Source organism: Panthera pardus, unplaced genomic scaffold, assembly GCF_024362965.1.
Source record: "Panthera pardus isolate Hobbes unplaced genomic scaffold, ASM2436296v1 HiC_scaffold_10, whole genome shotgun sequence".
In the NCBI taxonomy this organism is placed as follows: Eukaryota; Metazoa; Chordata; class Mammalia; order Carnivora; family Felidae; genus Panthera; species Panthera pardus.
Window position 1 is genome coordinate 31,865,446 of NW_026526655.1, and position 18,101 is coordinate 31,883,546.

Here is an 18,101-nt window from a genome sequence, read left to right on the forward strand (position 1 = left end):
TTGGGAAGGTTTACCAGGCAGAAGACCCAATGAGTGCAAAGCCCTCTGATGGGAGGAAACCTAGAATATCCAAAGGATCGAGATAAGACTGGGATAGCCAAAGTACATGTGACATAGAAATACATGGTGTAAGACATGACTAGGGAGCTTTGATGAGGATTATGGTCTTTAGTCTGAAAGCAAGGGCAAGCCTATGACCAGCTCTAAAGTGTGATTGAATTTGCATACTGAAAAGAACTATCCCTTCAGCTAAGATATGGAGAATGGAGTGGAGGGAGACATACAACACTGTAATGTGAGAAATTTCCAGTTAGGGTTAGGTTATTCTTTTGAAAGAGGGAGCATGGGTGGTTTGATGATTTGCAAGTAAGAATTGCTTTTTTGCATCATGGAAAAGTCATTTGAACTCTTTCTGGTCTGTGGAAAATGAAGAAAAAAATGAGTGTGTGTATTTCATCAAATACTTTTTATCTTAATGTTTCTTTCAGCAGCAAAATGCAGATGAATTTGCATAAAAGTTTACTCAAACACAGTTCTGGTGACCTACTGACTCAACTTGTTTTTCAGCTTGAGATATTTTCCACACATGAAACATTTTAGCTCAGATAACAGGTTGTAATAAAACATCTTGTCTGAACAAGATATAATATCATTAGTCAAACGTGTTGGAAGTAAATTAAGTGTTTTCAAAGATTAAAAACTGATAATCTAGCTGTTGGTTCGGTTACCCATAAATTGAGCTTAAAAATAATAATTAAAAATAATAACAATAACTTTTTAGGCTCCTTAGATTACCCATCTTCCATCTAATGGTACCAAGAACTTACAAGGTTTAAAATAGTTCTCATCCAGGAAGATTTGCCCCCCAGGGGAAATTTGACAATGTCTGAAGTCATTTTTGGTTGTCACAGATAGGAAGGGGGGAGAGGTTGCTACTGGCATGTAGTGTGGAGGGGCCAGGGATGCTGTTAACAATCTACCATACACACAACAGACTTACCCCCAGCAAAGAATTATCCAAACCACAATGTTAATAGTATTAATGGGGTGTAGAAACCCTGGTCTAGAACAATGTTAACCCACAAATTTCCTTCAGCTCTGTTCCAGGTGATGCTATGAAGTCCTTCTTTCTTTTCTGTGGTGGTGGTGGTGGTGGTGGTGGTATTTATTTTCTTTTTACTTTTTTTACTTTCTTTCTTTACTTTCTTTCTCCCCCCCCCCCCCCCGCTTTCTTCTTTCCTTCCTCTCCTTCTCCCCCTTCTTCCTCTTCTTCCTCTTCTTCCTCCTCCTCCTCCTTTGTCTTTGCTGACTCACCTAGTTTCTAAAATCTGAAATGAGATTCTTCAGTTTTTGCAGAAGACTTGAAATATCTCATGGACGCAGGTCACTTCCACCCTGGTGTATCTTGAAGTCTAAATGATTGACTCATACAGTGACATCATCTCTCACTAGGACTCGCTCATCTCCCTGCATTCTGTCCCTTCTCCTCCACCAACTAGCCTTTTAAACATGCAGCTTAATCTTGTCAATCTCCTGTTTATACTATATATATATATATATATATATATATATATATATATATATATATATATATATATAAACCTTCAATGACTTCCCAAGAGAAATTTTCAATTTTTTAAATGTCATCTTGTGGCACTCCTACTCTTCACTCTGCCATGCTGGATTCTTAGTCTTGAGTATGCTGTGCTCCAGTCTGTTTCACAGACTCTTCCCTCTGTCTGGAATGCTGTTCCCTTTATTTCCTTACCTATCGCCTACTTATTTTCAAATCGCACCTTAGTCATAATTTCTCAAAGAAACATCCCCTGACTCCAAGACTAGGTACACAGCATGCGAACACTTGAGAATATTTAATTATTTTTTACCTTTGCTTAATGTTAATGTTGGCCTCCACCAGACTATAAAGCAAACCATGAGTGGGTGTTCAAAAAGAACCTTGCATTTTAGCCTGTTCCAAAGACTTTTGATCTTTTTTTTTTTTTTTTTTTTTTGTAACCACTTGTCATGGAGCTAATGCTCTCTCTAAGAAAATAGTGGACTTGGGCAAAATTTGCAAACAATCCTGGCATCTTAACTGTAGCATCACACAATAAGCCACATTTATACATTCCAGTACAAAGTCCTTCTGCCTCTAATATTAGCCTGGCCAACTGTGCTAGACAACTTTCATAACCCATCTTGTGTTCTTCTGGACCACTTTACTCTAGCCATTGTGGCAGCAACCAGTTGGTGTAACCTTGCCATAGTTATTCCTATAACTCTAGCTTTTAGCCCTGGGACCATTACATCATGGTACACCTGAGGAAACCTGCCTGGACTCATGTATGTGCAGCTTTAAGGTACAAAGGATTTAGCACTCTGTAGGGCAATTCTTGGTTAATGGTTGATATTGCTAGTGTTCTACCAGTCCCACTGTCTTAAGCAGACTATTCTGGAAATACATTCTAAGTCATCTTTAGAAGGTCCTGGCTGGATCAAACTTTAGCTGTTTACGGTGATGGTCCAGCCAATAGTGTATCCCTGAGGTTTTCCCTTTTATCCTCTTAATCCATCACTAATGCTCTCTGGGACCACTTCCAAAATAAACTACATGTACGTAAACCCTTGTCTTGTGCTCTCATCCTGTGGGGAGCTCAGTCTAAGACAATTACATTGTATTTTGAGGGAGTCATGTGGGGGAAGCTATTTAATCGCACAGAAAATGAATCCACTTTGCTCTAGAAATTCTGGATCCATCTGTGATATAAACTAAATAACGGTCCCTCAAATCTATCCTAGTCTCCAGAACCTGTGAATATGTTACCTTAACACTACCAAAGGAACTTTGCAGATGTGACTAAAATAAAGATCTTGAACTAGGGAAATTATCTTGGACTATCCAGGTGGCTACTAAATGTAATCACAAGTCCTTCTAAAAGAGAGGCAGGAGAGTGCGAGTCGGAGAGGTCCTGTGCTGTTGGAAACAGAGATTAGAGTAAGGCACTTTGAAGATGGAGAAAGGCACCACAAGCCAAGGAATACAAGTAACCACCAGAAATTGGAAAAAGCAAGGAAATGGATTCTCCCCTATAGTCTACAGAAGGAAGTGTGATTTTAGCTGAGTACAACTGGCTTCAGACTTCTGACTGCCATAAACCTGAGAGAATAAATTTATATTAAGCCACTAACTTTGTGGTAGTTTCCTCTTATTACTATAGCAAACAGTCTACCTCTCTGACCATGATACAGTTGAACACCTGTTAATAAAAATAATAGTAGCTGCTAACATTTATTAAGCCCAGTGCTTACTGTGAGTCAGGTTCTGTGCTAGCCACTCATTCTCCATTCTTACCTAATTTTTACAACAACCTTAAAAGGTTAGCTCCTCTACTATCTATTCATCAGGGTCAATACCATCCTACGGTGCTCCAGATCCATCTCTTTCCTTCTCTGCCCTAGGAGGCGGGTCCATACTGACTGCCTCAACTGGCTTCCTTGATCTCTTGCTTCTAGTTAAGTTTGGCCAGTTGGAGGCAAAAGCAGGAGATATGGAGGGTGGGTGGGCAGTGAGGTCTCCAGCTCTCTTTCTCCAAGGTTATTATAGTTAACTGCATCACTCTCCTAAGATCACCGACCAGGTCAGCTAACTTCTACATACAGCTTGCTTGCAGGGTCTTGCTCCTACTACTTCGAGGAATTTTCCCATTACTTGTTGCATTTTCTGAATCCTGCCCATACTGCTGTGGATAACCTTTGACTAAACATTCCTTAAATCACTCAGTTCACATGTCCTGATTTCCTTCCAGGACCCTGCCCAATATTCTCCATTTTACAGCTAAAGAAACTGAGGTTCAGAGTGGTAAAGTAGTTTATACATTTCAGCCAAATATAACACAACCAAAACATCAGATGACTAGCAGAGGGTTCATCTGCTTTTGCTGTGGTAGGGAGCATTGCTGATGTCCTCCCAAGCTTCAAATGAAACAAAATCATTGTTAATGATGGGTCTGTGGATCACATGAACATTTAATCTGTCTGCATTTTTATCAGGCTATCTCCTTTAACTATTGTGTTCTCATTTTGTTGGTGCACCATTGGGTATTTTTTAATATATGTAAATTTTGTGAAAATGATTTTCTATCTTGTTTTGATCATCTTGACACCACATTTTCCTGTTACACAAACATTTTAGAGTGTGGTTTGTCCTCAAAGACCATGCCAACTGAGAGGAAATGTTTCTGTGAGTTTCTGTGAGTTATATGTAGCCATTTTTTGATGAAGTCTGCAATTTTAACAGCTGTGTCCTAAATTAAGAAGAAGATGGGCATTTCTCCAGAGATGAACTAATTCATAAAGAACCCATCTTGCACATAACATAAAACTTTAATAATTCGGCCCTACTGAGGGGCTGGCCAATCTGAAACATGTTGTTTAAAGAAATGCAGTTTGATGGCTTTGAAATACAAACAAGAACTCGAACTAGGTAAATAGAATGTAGCCAAGCACAGTTCTTAGGAAATCTGCTTGAATGAATAGCTAAGAAAGATTTATAATTGGTGTATCAATTATTTCCATGGGAGTGGATGTTTTTATGATGCTTGATGGTACTTAAAAAGTTTGTTCTCATAAGTAATTTAAACATTCCTCTTGAAATACTGTTTGCACTGTTAATTTATTTAGCAAATTAATCACAGAATCATAACATTTTAGAGCTGGAAGAGGCTTCAGAGAAAATCCAGTGCAACTTCCCTTTTGCAAACAGTTTCTTGGATCATTCTTAGCTCCATGCTTATAGTACAAGGGCCAGACCTCTACACCCAGTCCCAGTCCAGCTCTGACTCCTGAGGCATTGGCCTAAAGCCAAGGTCCAGCATAACCAGCTGTTTCTTGCTTGCAAAGGGAGAACAAAACATGTCATAACTAAGGTTACACAAACATAGCCTTTGTTCTACTCTGGTCTTTGCTATCCTTTTTGCGAGTCGCATACCTTCCCAGTCATTTCCACTATGGAAGGCTGAGAGGAGGATCAACTTCTGTGTCTTGCTTTACTAATCTTCCAATCCCTCTCTAGCCCCCTGGAATCCCAACCTCCAAAATGGCTATTGTCAAGGTCATTAATAACAGAGCTCAAGACTCTGTGACTTGACCATTCTTTGGTAGCATTTGGAATGGTCAATGCCACCTTTCTTGAAACTCTTTCTTCCTTTAGTTTCTATTATAGTTGCTCCCTCCTGATTCACCCCTACCATTCTGAACCTTCCTTCCTAGTACCTCATGTTGGAGTTTATCACCTTCTCTTCTTGTTCTATAGTTCTTCATGGGAAATCCTACCACTTTCTTGACTATCTCTGGGTTATTTACACTCAGATTTACGTCCCTGGCCCAGATATTTGACCCAAGCTCCTAATTTCCTACTGGAAACCTTCTGAATTTCCACAAGTTATCCAAACTCATCATATCCAAAACAGAGCTATTATTCCTCCCAAATGTGTTCCATATTTTGGTTTTCCTCTCTGTGCATAACAGTATTATTCATATAAGTGCCTAAGCCAGAAATATGGAAGTTACTAGATCAGCCCATCAATGTTTCCTGTTCCTAAGATAAAATTCAAACTTCTTAGTGTAACATGTAGGATGGCCGGTGAGATCTGGTCACTACTTGCTGCAACACCTTCATCTTTTATAAATCCCCATCAGTCCCCACATCTGCTCTAGATAGACTGCCCTTCTCATCACCCTCTGACAAATACTTACTCATAGTCCAAGACTCAGTTCAAGCATTATCTCCTCTATAAAGCTTTTTCTCACCAATTTCTCCGTCTCTGGAACACTCAATCATTCCCTGTGCACCCCTCTATGACACTTAGCTATGTGTAGTCCTAAAATAAGTTTCTGACCAAGGCTGTCATTGGGAATGCAAAGAAAGTTCCAAGTCACAGAGAAGAAGCAGTAGTGTTGAGGAGATTAAAATTGTCTCAAATAGGATACACTAACCAGTTTTAATGTTTATTTATTTTTGAGACAGAGAGAGACAGAGCATGAACGGGGGAGGGTCAGAGAGAGGGAGACACAGAATCTGAAACAGGCTCCAGGCTCTGAGCTGTCAGCACAGAGCCCGACGCGGGGCTTGAACTCACGGACTGCGATATCATGACCTGAGCCGAAGTCGGCCGCTTTTACCAACTGAGCCACCCAGGCGCCCCAAGTAACCAGTTTTAAAACTAGGAGATGTTTCAGAATTTTTCCTTCCCTGATAATTTTTTTTAAGAGAGAGAGTGTGTGGTGGGGGGTGGGAAGAGGAGCAGCGGGAGAGAGAGAGAGAGAGAGAGAGAGGGAGAGAATCTTAAACAGGCTCTACATTTAACACAGCCCAATGGGCTCGATCCCATGACCGTGGGATCATGACCTAAGCCAAAATCGAGAGTCAAACTCTCATCAGACTGTGCCACCCAGGCATAACCTCCTTCCTTGATACTTCTTTGTGCAAGATGCTTTCCTGAAAGTGAAATGGCTCTATGGCTCTGTTTACATAATTTTGTGGGTTGTGTTTTTCCTTTGGCTGCTGAATTCTGGAGACCTTTATCGTTGAGTGCTGGTAATCACTACTCTGTTAGTAGGGAAGCGAAAGGGGAAGAACGTAGATAGGTAAACCCGCCCTGAAAGTTTATTTTTCCTCTGTCTGATGTCTTTAATCTTTTAAAGCTAGACACAGAAGAAAAACCAAGCTGGATGACAGGAGAGCCAAGAAATCACAGGTAAAAAAAAATCTGGGGGATTTCACAGAATCCAGAGCCTAGTGAAAGATGAAGGCTGGTGTGGTAAGATGGGGGAAAACATTTGTCTCTGTTCATTTTAGAGATAGGATAGAGCTGTTTGCGACTCTTGTGACCATGCTGTCCAGCCAAATATCCATGAATCAATAAAATCTCCAAAGATTCTGCAAGTTACACCAGTCTTTGCTCGGTCTCTTTCAAATTCCCTCCAAGAGTTTTGGCAACAATAACAAATAAGTGTTCACATGTCAGTCCCCATACCCTACCATGTATATATATTTATTTTATATTCTATAATTGAGTGTTTAAATGTCATATGTTTTTATCTAACTTGTCTGAACTCGCATGTAAAAATTTATGAAAGCAGGTCTCTTGCACTTAAAGGTATTTAATTCATGGTTTCTGAGTTAGAAATGTAAATGTAAAATAATTCTGAAATCTAAACTTGAGAAGCAAAAGTCTTAACTACCATGTTTCCCAGATGAGGTCTTTTGTAGCTTTCTTCCACTAAGTGGCAGAATGAGTAATCTATAATACAATCAACAAAAATTGGTGGCTTTTTTGGGATTTTACTGAGGAAAAAGGAGAAGCCCTGCACATGATTATCTCTGTCTGATTGAGTTGAGAGTTTCTGAATGATTAAGAAACTAGAACTTGACTAAGTCAGAAACCATGTGGTCTATAACAGAACACCTTCTAAAGAAAAACAACATAAATTTCCAGATGAAGCAAACAGATGATTTCTGTAACTTCATAACCAGGACAAGCACTCCATTTGTCTTCTGTTCTGGGTAAAGTCCCCGAATTGCAGCCACACCAGGAAAAGGGGGCAAGTGATTTCTTGGAATCAGAAAAATTCTCTACTGAAACTGAGCCCTCTGATATATTTTAATAATGTCTCCATTTCAGATAGGTGAATGGAGGTGAGGGGAGTGAGTTTTGAATTGCCTGCTTTGCTAGTATAAATGGTTTCCACTTACTATATTTTTCTAAGGAAAAGAACACAATTCTCGCTAGTGGAAAGAGTGCTACACACTCAATTTTATTGAGTGTGTCATGGGCTAGACACAGAGAGGTTCTTTTATATACCTTCTCACTTTTAGAAATAGTAACGATAATGATAGAATTCTATTGGCATAGCCACCACTGACTGAGAACTTCCCTGTGTCCATGAATGCTAAGTATTTTACACAGCTCACCTCATTTTCAAGGTTTTCAAGTTCACCCATGTTGTAGCTTATGTTATTACGCTATCCCTTTTTGTATTATCTTAAGATAAAACTACTCAAACTTGTGAAAGGTAACTTTTGCGTCCATTGAACATCCTCTCCTATTGTAGTCTTATTAGCTCCTCTGTAGATAATGATTTCCACACAATCTCAGCAGCCCCCAAGTGAAGGCAACCAATATTGTATTTTTGAAGAGACACATAGAATTGTGCATCCCCCATTGACTTTTTTTTTTTTTTTTTGAGTTCTCAGGCCAGTTGACTTAGGAATATACCACCCATTTATAAATCAAAGACAAAAGGACCCAAAGATCCCAGGCTTATTCCAGCTCATATGGGAATATAGAGCAGATGAGGACAAATTAGATTCTTTAAAGTCTGCTAGCCCTTGTATGTTTATTACCAAGCTAATTATCTGTTTCACTGCTCCAGGATTTGGGCTCTCCATGAATTCCCTCTTCTGATTCTTTTGTGCCTATTATCTGATCTTAATAGTACAAAGATATAGGTTCAGTGACCAGAACGGGATTGGACACACCATTTCTACCTAGCATTTGAATTTTCCCATTCCTCCGTTAGATAATATAATGAGAGAATCACAGTACTGGAAACAACCTTGGTCATCATCTTCTGTATAAGAGGCTTACCAAAATCATACGGCCCGTTGTTGGCAGAGCTGAGGTTAGAGCTCAAGGAGAACAAAATATAACATGGAGGTACTTCAAAAGATCTAGCTGTGAATCTCCACTCTGCCCCCTCTTAGCTGAAGGACCTTACAGAAGTTACTTATCCTCCCCAAGCCATTTCCTCACAGATGTGTAAACACTAAATGAGATAACATGTCAAGTACCAAACTTTGTATGTAGTCTGTTATTAATAAATGTCAATTGCCATCCTTTCCAGGTCAGGGCTCTTTGGTTTTAGGCTTTGAGAGGTCCTTCCCAGGTAGGTAAGCAAAGTTCATAGTTTTCAATGGTCTCTTTCACTTTCAGGGCAAGGAGACTGTTTGGTCATCTGGCTACCTAGGGCAGTGCCCTTTGGTGAGTGTCAGTGAACACAATGCCAGAGCAGAGTAGGGAACTACACCTTTGACAGGTAGAGGGCTTCCTTCAAGTCCAGAAGATGCTTTATTCAAGTCCTGCAGCCATTCATCATCCCCCTCTCTGTTTTGGCTCTCCTACCCTAAGAAGATCTGGTAGATTGCTAGGAAGTATTCTGGATAGAAAGAGAAAATTATTGTTCCAACTTTATAGTTTTCAAGGGTGAGCATGAACCCAGAATGTAGTCTGAACTCCCTGTTAGGCCCTAAAAACATTATACCATCAAATACAAACCATTAGTTATAACTGACTTTTGTTACTTAGTCGTAGTTTTCTCACTACAAAATAGTGTCTTAGTTTTAAGGAGAATCCTCACTCCTCCTCAAAATCTAACTGAAAACTTTCCATGCTACCCAAATGTTCTAACTAAACAAACATATAAGTTCTGTCTTGCAGTAATGCTTGTCCTAAACTTTCTCCTTTATCATGGATTATTGACCCAGTGTATTTTTACATTTTGCTACTTTCCCAGATATGGATCTGATTCTGAAACATATTTTTCTCATCTTGTAACTTTATACTTCTCACTGGCAGGCCTACTATTCTATTTCTAACTCCCCCTAAATCTCTTCAAGCCTTTTCTGGAGCCCACCCCAAAACAATGCACCTTCTCAACACTTGGGAAAAAAACAGGACATATTCCCTGACAATTACTCAACTCTGGGAGAGCCTACTATGTGTAAAAACGAAACATAATTCTGTCACTTTATAAGTGACCTGATGCAAACCACTCAACAATCAAAGCTTTGGTTTCCCCATCTGAAGAAGGGAGACAGTAATAGAATTCATCACACAGGGTGATTTTGGTAATAAGCGATAACGAATATAAAGGGCTTAGTGTAGTGTCGGGCGTATACAAGTAACCAACTAATGTTAGCTAGTGTTGTTATCATTAGACAATAGGGAACATAAAGATACGTAAGACCTATTCCCCACCCTCAAGGAGTTTACAAGCAACTTGGGATAACAAGACATAACGGTGTGACCACAGCATTAGAGATATCCTAATAAAGTATGCAATGCTACTATTTGTTAGATGAGTGAAGGGCAGAGTAGTGTGGGCTAGAATAAAACCTGGAAAGACTTCAGGTTGATGGAGGAATAATGATCTGGACCTTGATGGATGAAGTGCATTTAGGTGGGTAGTGAGGGCGGAATAGCATTCTAAGTAGGAGAAGCCCTACTAAGCAATAGTCAAAATTAGGAACGTGCAGATGGTTAGAAGACCATGAACGACAACTTAAGTGGAGAATCATGCCAGTGTAGGTTGGAGCCAGATTAAGTTAAGCACTGAGTATAACCGTACACTATGGGCATTTGAGGTTTAAGGCACAAAGCTGTGGAAGCTTAATACGGTGGTGGTATATAGGGTGAGTTTGGGAAGGACATACAGCAACAGAAAGTGTACACGTTGCTAAAATCACCTAAGTTTGAAGTGCAGAGATGTGGGTGACTGTCTGGAGGTGGGAAGGGAAGCTAGATCTGAAAGACGCTTAGAGGAAAGAGCTGTTTTCTGACTTAATGCGCAAGGGAAGAGTAGAGTGGGGGGTGGGACACATGGAGGACTCTAAGGTTTTAATCGCAGGAGGCAGTAAGACTGGGGCATAGTATCATTAATAAAAGATGAAGGCCATTGACTCAGTCATGTGTGCAAAACTACGTATCCCTCACAGTCTACAGCAGACCCTGGGCCAGGTCATGGGGATCCAAAGATGAACACAGCAGTCCCTGCCTTCCAGGAAGTCACAGTCTTGTCAGAAACGGAACCTAGCCTGGGGAAGAAAGACGAATATTTACTCGCAAGCTGATAGATCTGAAAAAACTTAAATGTCATCTAGAGTACTCCTCACCTGAAACAAACTATAAAGAAAACTGAAGTCCAAAGAGAGTAAAACTCACACCTCTAGTTACTGTCAGACCTAGCCCACACACAATGTGAGGCCAGAATTCTTTTGGTGGGTTTTTTTTTTTTTTTTTTTTTTTTTTTTGAAGGGGAGGTAATTGGTGAAAGGAAGTGGGAAGGTGGAGGAATAATCTAGCAGGTGACCTTCATGCACATGTGATTCTGAAGGACAGCTGGGCTTCAGCTTGGACTTGAGATGGACCTGTGGAAGTGTCAAACTTTGAATGGAATATTTGGGGGTAAAAGGGGTGGTACATGGGATCCTTTTCGCCAGCTCCACTCTCCCAGAAACTTCCTCATAATAAGTCAGGCTCTGGAGAAAGGTGTTTGCAGACTTGTTGTGAGGCTTCCCCAGTGACTTCCTCTAACTTTCTCACCCTGAGCAGTTGTGAGAGCGAGGGGAGGGTTACAGACCATCTGAGGAATAAAGAGCCAGTTTAGATGCACCAGTAAGTAGTTGCAGAGTTTATCTGGAAAAGAGTAATGCAAATAGATGGCTGAGCCCAGAGGAATGAGAGATCTTAGCAGATTTGCCCCTATCACTCAGATGAGCCAGGACTAGGAATCTTTAACCCTCAGCCCAGAGTTAGAAACCTCCCCGCCAGTAAGAGCACAGGCCTCTGCAGGCAGCTTTGAGGCTGCTAAAAGTATGCTTCAAAAGTGAAGCCAGGAAATGTAGAGTTTGGCCTTGGCTCTCCCACTCACCAGCAGAATGTGTGGGGACCACTGACTTTATCAGCTGGGCTTCAGCTTACCTTGTATAAAATGGCAACTCCAATGTTGGCCCCTTCCAGTAATTTTTTGAAAGACTTGGGAACCAGAGGGAGGTCTACAAGTCATTTGATTTGATCCTTATAGTTAGTGTGCTGGCATTCAGGCCTACAGAAGCAGGAAGGAATGGTAGGATTTCTTTCCTTTTTCTAGATGAATAATATGCTAGTGTATGTATTTATGTGTATGTGTCATTTATCAGTGGACATTTAAGACGTTTCCACATCTTGGCTATTGAAAATAATGCTGCAACAAACATAGGGGTGCAGAAATCTTTTCAAAATAAAGATATTGTTTCCTCCAGGTAAATACCCAGAAGTGGAATTGCTGGATCATCAGGTAGTTCTAATTTTAATTTTTTGTGGAACCTCCATGCTGTTTTTCATAGTAGCTGCCCCAATTTATATTCCTACCAGTAGTACACAAGGGTTCCCTTTTCTCTACATCCTCTCCAACACTTATTATTTCTTATCTTTTGATAATCACCATTTTAACAAATGTGAGGTGATTTCATTACGGTTTTGATTCTCCTGTTATTTCCCTAATGTTGAGTAGCTTGTCATGCACCTGTTGGCCATCTGTATGTCTTCTTGGAAAAAAATATCTGTTCAGACTCTCTGCCCCTCTGAATCAGATTTTCTTCTTTCTTTCTTTCTTTCTTTCTTTCTCTCTCTCTTTCTTTCTTTCTTTCTTTCTTTCTTTCTTTCTTTCTTTCTTTCTTTCTTTCTTTCTGCTACTGAGTTGTAGGAGTTCTTATTTTGGATATTAACCTCTTACCAGATACATGATTTGCAAATATTTTCTCCCATCCCATAGGCTGCCATTTCATTTTATTGATGGTTTTCTTTGTTGTACAGAATGTTTACAGTTTGAAGTGGTCCCACTTGTTTACTTTTGCTTTTTTGTTGGCTTTGTTTTTGGTGTCAAATACTAAAACTCATTGTCAAGACCAATGTCAAGCAGCTTATCCTCTATGCTTCCTTCAAGGAATTTTATGATTTCCAGTCTTACATTGGAGTCTTTAACCCATTTTGAGATGATTTTTGTGTATGGTGTAAGATAGTGGTCCATCCTTTTGTATATGGCTGTCCAATGTTTCCAATACCCTATACTGAAAAGATCTTTCCCCATTCTATGTTCTTGGCTACTTTGTCATAAATGAATTGACCATATACTGTGAGTTTATTTCTGGGCTAGCTATTCTGTTACACTCATCTATGTGGCGGTTTTTATGTCAATACCATACTGTAGTATTATTATTATTATTATCATTAAACTTTTTGTAATAGAGTTTGAAATCAGAAAGAGTGGTCCTCTTTCATTGTTCTTCTTTCTCAAGGTAGCTTTGGTTATCCAAGGTCTTTAGCAGTTCCATATAAATTTTAGGAGTCTTCTATTTTTGTTTTGTTTTGTTTTTTGTTTTTACTTAAATTCCAGTTAGTTAACATACAGTGTAGTATTAATTTCAGGTGCACAATTTAGTGATTCAACATTTACATACAACACCTGGTGCTCATCACAAGTGGCCTCCTTAATTGCCAACACCTATTTAACCCATTCCCCCACTCACCTACCCTTTCATAACCATCATCTTGTTCTTTAAAGCTAAGAGTCTGTTTCTTGATTTTTCTTTCTCTCTCTCTCTCTCTTTTTCACCTATGAATATTTTTTTCCTTAAATTCCACACATGAGTGCAATCATGGTATTTGTCTTTGACTGACTGTCCTATTTCTATGAAAAAATGTCTTTGAAAGTTTTACAGGCATTAAATTGTAGATTGCTCTGGGTAGGATGGACATTTTAACAATATTAATTCTTCCAGTCCATGAGCATGGAACATCTTTCCATTTATTTGTGTCTTCTTCAGTTTCTTTCATCAGTGTCTTACAGTTTTCAGTGCACAAGTCTTTCATCTCCTTGGTTAAATACATTCCTTAGCATTTTATTCTTTTTGATGCAATTATAAATGGGATTTTTAATGGGATTATTTCTTAATTTCTCTTTGATTATTAGTGTATAGAAATGCATCCCACTTCTATATATTGATGCTGTATCCTCCAACTTTACTGAATTAACTTATTTTACCAGATTTTTGGTGGAGTCTTTAGGGTTTTCTATATATAATATCATGTCATCTGCAAATAAAGACATTTTCTTTTCTTCCTTTCTGATGTGTATGCCTTTTATTTCTTGCTTAATTACTGGCTAGGACTTCTAGTACTGTGTCGAATAAAAGTGGTGAAAGTAGGCATTCTTATCATGTTCCTGATTTATAGGAAAAGTTTTCAGCTTTTAACCATTGATGTTTGCTATGAGCAAATGTGTCACATATGGCCTTGTTATGTTGAGGTATATTCCCCCTGTACTCACAAAAAGAGTTTTTATCATGAATGGATGTTGAATCTTGTCAAATTCTTTTTCTACATCTATTGAGATCATGTGATTTTTATTTTTCATTTTGTTAATGCAGTATATCACATTGATTTACTGGTGGATGTTGAACCATCCTTGCATCCCTGGATTAAATCCCACTTGATCATGATGTATGATCTTTTTCATGTGTTGTTGAATTTGGTTTACTAATATTTTGTTGAGGACTTTTGCTTCTGTGCTCATCAGGGACATTGGCCTATAATTTTCTTGTAGTGTCCTTGTCTGGTTTTGGTATCAGACTAATGCTTGCCTCATAAAATGAGTTCAGTAGTGTTCTCTCCTCTTTTTCTGGAAGAGTTGAGAAAGACTATTATTTATTCTTCTTTATATGTTGAGTAGAATTACCAGTGAAACCATTTGGTCCTGGGCTGTTTTATGTTCTGAAGTTTTCCATTACTAATTTAATCTTACTAGTAATCAGTCTGTTCAGATTTTCTATTTCTTCATGGCTCACTCTTGGAAGATTATGTTTCTACAAATTCATCCATTTTTCTAGGTTGTCCAATTTTTTTTCTTTGGTGTACATTTGTTTATAGTAGTCTCATGATCCTCTATTTCTATAGAAATATCGGTTGTAACATCATTTCTGATTTTCTTTGAGTCCTTTTTTTTTCTTGGTGAGTCTAGCTAAAGTTTTGTCTATTTTGTTTTTCAAAGTTCAGCTCTTAGCTTCCTTGATCTTTCCTATTGTCTTTTTAGTTTCTATTTCATTTATTTCACTCTGATCTTTGTTATTTCCTTCCTTTCATTAACTTTGAGCTTAGGTTTTTTTCTAGTTTTTTTGAGGTGTATAGTTAGGTTATTTGTTTGAGATCTTTCTTGTTTCCTTCTGTCAGCATCTATCATTATGAAGTTTCCTCTTGAACTACTTTTGCTATATCCTGTAAGTTTGGGTATGTTATTTCCACTTTCATTTGTCTCGATGTATTTATTTCTTTTGATTTCTTCTTTGACCCATTGGTTGTTCAGTGGCATATTGTTCAAACACGTATTTGTGAATTTTCCCAGTTTTTTTTTTTTTGTAGTTGATTGTTTTAGTTTCATACCATTGGTGATCAGAAAAGATGTTTGATATTATTTCAATCTTCTTAAGGTGGTTAAAACTTGTTTTGTGGCATAACACATGATCTCTACTGGAGAATGTTTCATATGCATTTGAGAAGAATGTGTATTCTGCTTTTGGGTGGAATGTTCTGCAAATGTCTAAGTCCATCTGGTCTAACACGTCCTTTTAAGTCTAGGGTTTCCTTACTGATTTTCTGTCTGGATGATCTATACGATGATAAAAGTGAAGTATTGAAGTCCCTTACCTACTATTATCGTATTACTATCTATTTCTACATTTAGGTCTGTTAATATTTGCTTTACGTATTTCAGTGCTTGCATGTTGGGTGAATAAATATTTGTAAATATTTGTCCTCATATTTCTTTTGTCCGATTTCTTTGTCCTATCATGCCACCATTTCCCCACACATCTCCCTCACTGTTGAAACCATATTTTTGACACTCAATCATGCATTGCCTTGAGACCTTGTTCACAGGTTGTCAAACAAGGGAATGGAAGGCTATCACAAACTGCAAACTGTGAGAAAAGGCAAACTACTGCTAACTCACTTCTCATGTGTGGATGCCTTCTTGTCCCCAAAAGATTCTAAGTTACTTCAAAGGACCATGTAATCATTGTCTGTGAGAATAAGGACATTATCTGCCATCCATTAAAACCTGCCTCTCCTCTCCCTCACTGGCTATACCAAAACATCCCTGAAGTCTTATCACTCTGTTCCTTCAATATTGCTCAAATTGGTCATTTCATTCATACCGCCCCTGCTATTGCTTTAGTCCAGGCCTTCACGTCAGTTATCTCTTAAGTTTTTGCCTCCCTCATTCCAACCCACCTTTTTTACTCTGCCACCACAGAGCCAAGCATGTCCCTCTTCTCCTTTGAAACCATTTGTTTCTTCATTGTCTGTAAGATAACAGCCAATCTCCTCAGTGTAAACAGTTCTTTTTCTTCCAGAAATTCCTTGCCATTTCTTTCCAGGTATTCTATGATCCCACAAAAACAACCACCCACCATTATCTGAACACCTCTTCTGAACACCTCAAGATTTTCATCTCCCCATGCTTTGGCATATACTGTATATTATGCCTCTTCTCCTTCCTGCCACCTGAACTCCATCTTTCAATGCCCACCTCAAAAATCACCTTCCTTGAATACAGACCTCTATGAATTTTATTTATTTATAGCATACACCATGACATAAAATAAGATATAATGTCACATACAAAGAAACACACTATATAGCAAGTTGAAATAGATTCTAAAACTTAGCAAATGATAGAAAAGTAAGATAAAGATGGGAGTGATATTAGGCCATGAAGTGCTTCTCAAACAATTCTACACATTTTCTAGAGCTTCATAGTATTCATGTAAGTCTCTGAGGCTCCCTAAGTGTTTACATGTCTTACTCCTCCTCTAGACGGAGTTGTTAATAACAAGAAACTCATCTTAATCATTTCTCTGCCACTAGTGTCTCAAATAATGTCTAGCATTTGCTAAAGACTTAATAAACAGTTACTGGATAAATGAGTAAATGAATGTTTCAATGGATATCATCGTCCTCTTTATACCCCTCTCCCAGTACTGAATAACTTACATGTAATGTATGAAGTGATGGACAGAAATTCAGAGAGAAATATCCAAATACTTGGAAATGTATTCATATTCTTTGGGGAAAACAGATTAATCTTTAGGAATACATTAAATATCAAGAAAGAAAACTTGGAAATAAAACAAATGGACAAAGGAGCCAGTGAAAGAGAATAAAGAGAGTGTTGGATGGAAAGGAATAGTGAGGAGGAGGTAGGGAAAACAGGGAGAGTAGTGAGTCAATGTTATGAACATTCAAGAGACAAAGTTCTTCTTGATATGATCTGTTTTCTATTCCCTATGCCCTTCATATAATAAGTGCTAAATAAAAATATTCATGTCAGAAGTTGGGCAGAAAAACTTTAAAGCTCCAAGTCAGGAGCACAGCAGGGTAAAGAACTTTCTTGTCTTCAGATTTAGTTTGGCCTCCAGGCAAACACCTCTTCATACTATTTGATATATTTATGTTTCTGTCGGCTTTAATTCATTTCTGGCCACCTGTTCCTCCAGACTCAAGAGCTCTCAGAAACAACTTTTTTAAAATCTACTTTTACCCACCCTGATTGTTCACTCTTTGGAGAATACACATTCCTTCCAGATCCCATTTGATTTCTGCATCTGCCTAGGCCTTCCTGACTTACTCATATCCCAGGATATCACCTGTGAGTCTGTCTATACAGTCCTAGGTAGCCTCACCTTGCTTTTCTAATGTGCTCTTCTAATTCCCTGGACAGTTAGATGGCTCAGAAATTCTCCCCTCTTTCCCTATTTCCAGCCCTGATCTCTTTGGCTCTGACAAAGTCAGAGATTAAAATGCACTTTGTTTCTTAAACTAAGTTTTAGAATTTTCTCAAAAGGAAGCCTATGTTGCTTTGGTTTTTCTTTTTTCTTTTTTTTTTTCCCAGTGAGGCTTAACTTAAAATCACTAAAAATTCTCAAAAGACTGACAGCTGGTGACAAAAGACAGTGATTACATTGAAATACTCTTTATAAAATCTCTACTATGTTTTGTGAGAAATTTCATCCAAATGTTTCTGATTTTGAAACTGCTCACTTGTAATTGCTATTTAAGTCCAGGAAGCATTTTAACTATCATCTGTAACATTTTAAAAGATTCTTTTTCCTTTGAAATCACTTTTTCAAAGCTGGTATCACATATATTCCTACTCTATAAACCTAAGAATTAGGAGGTTGCTAATTCAAACATATTTCCCATGTAGGTTGGCCACAAATAATATTGCTT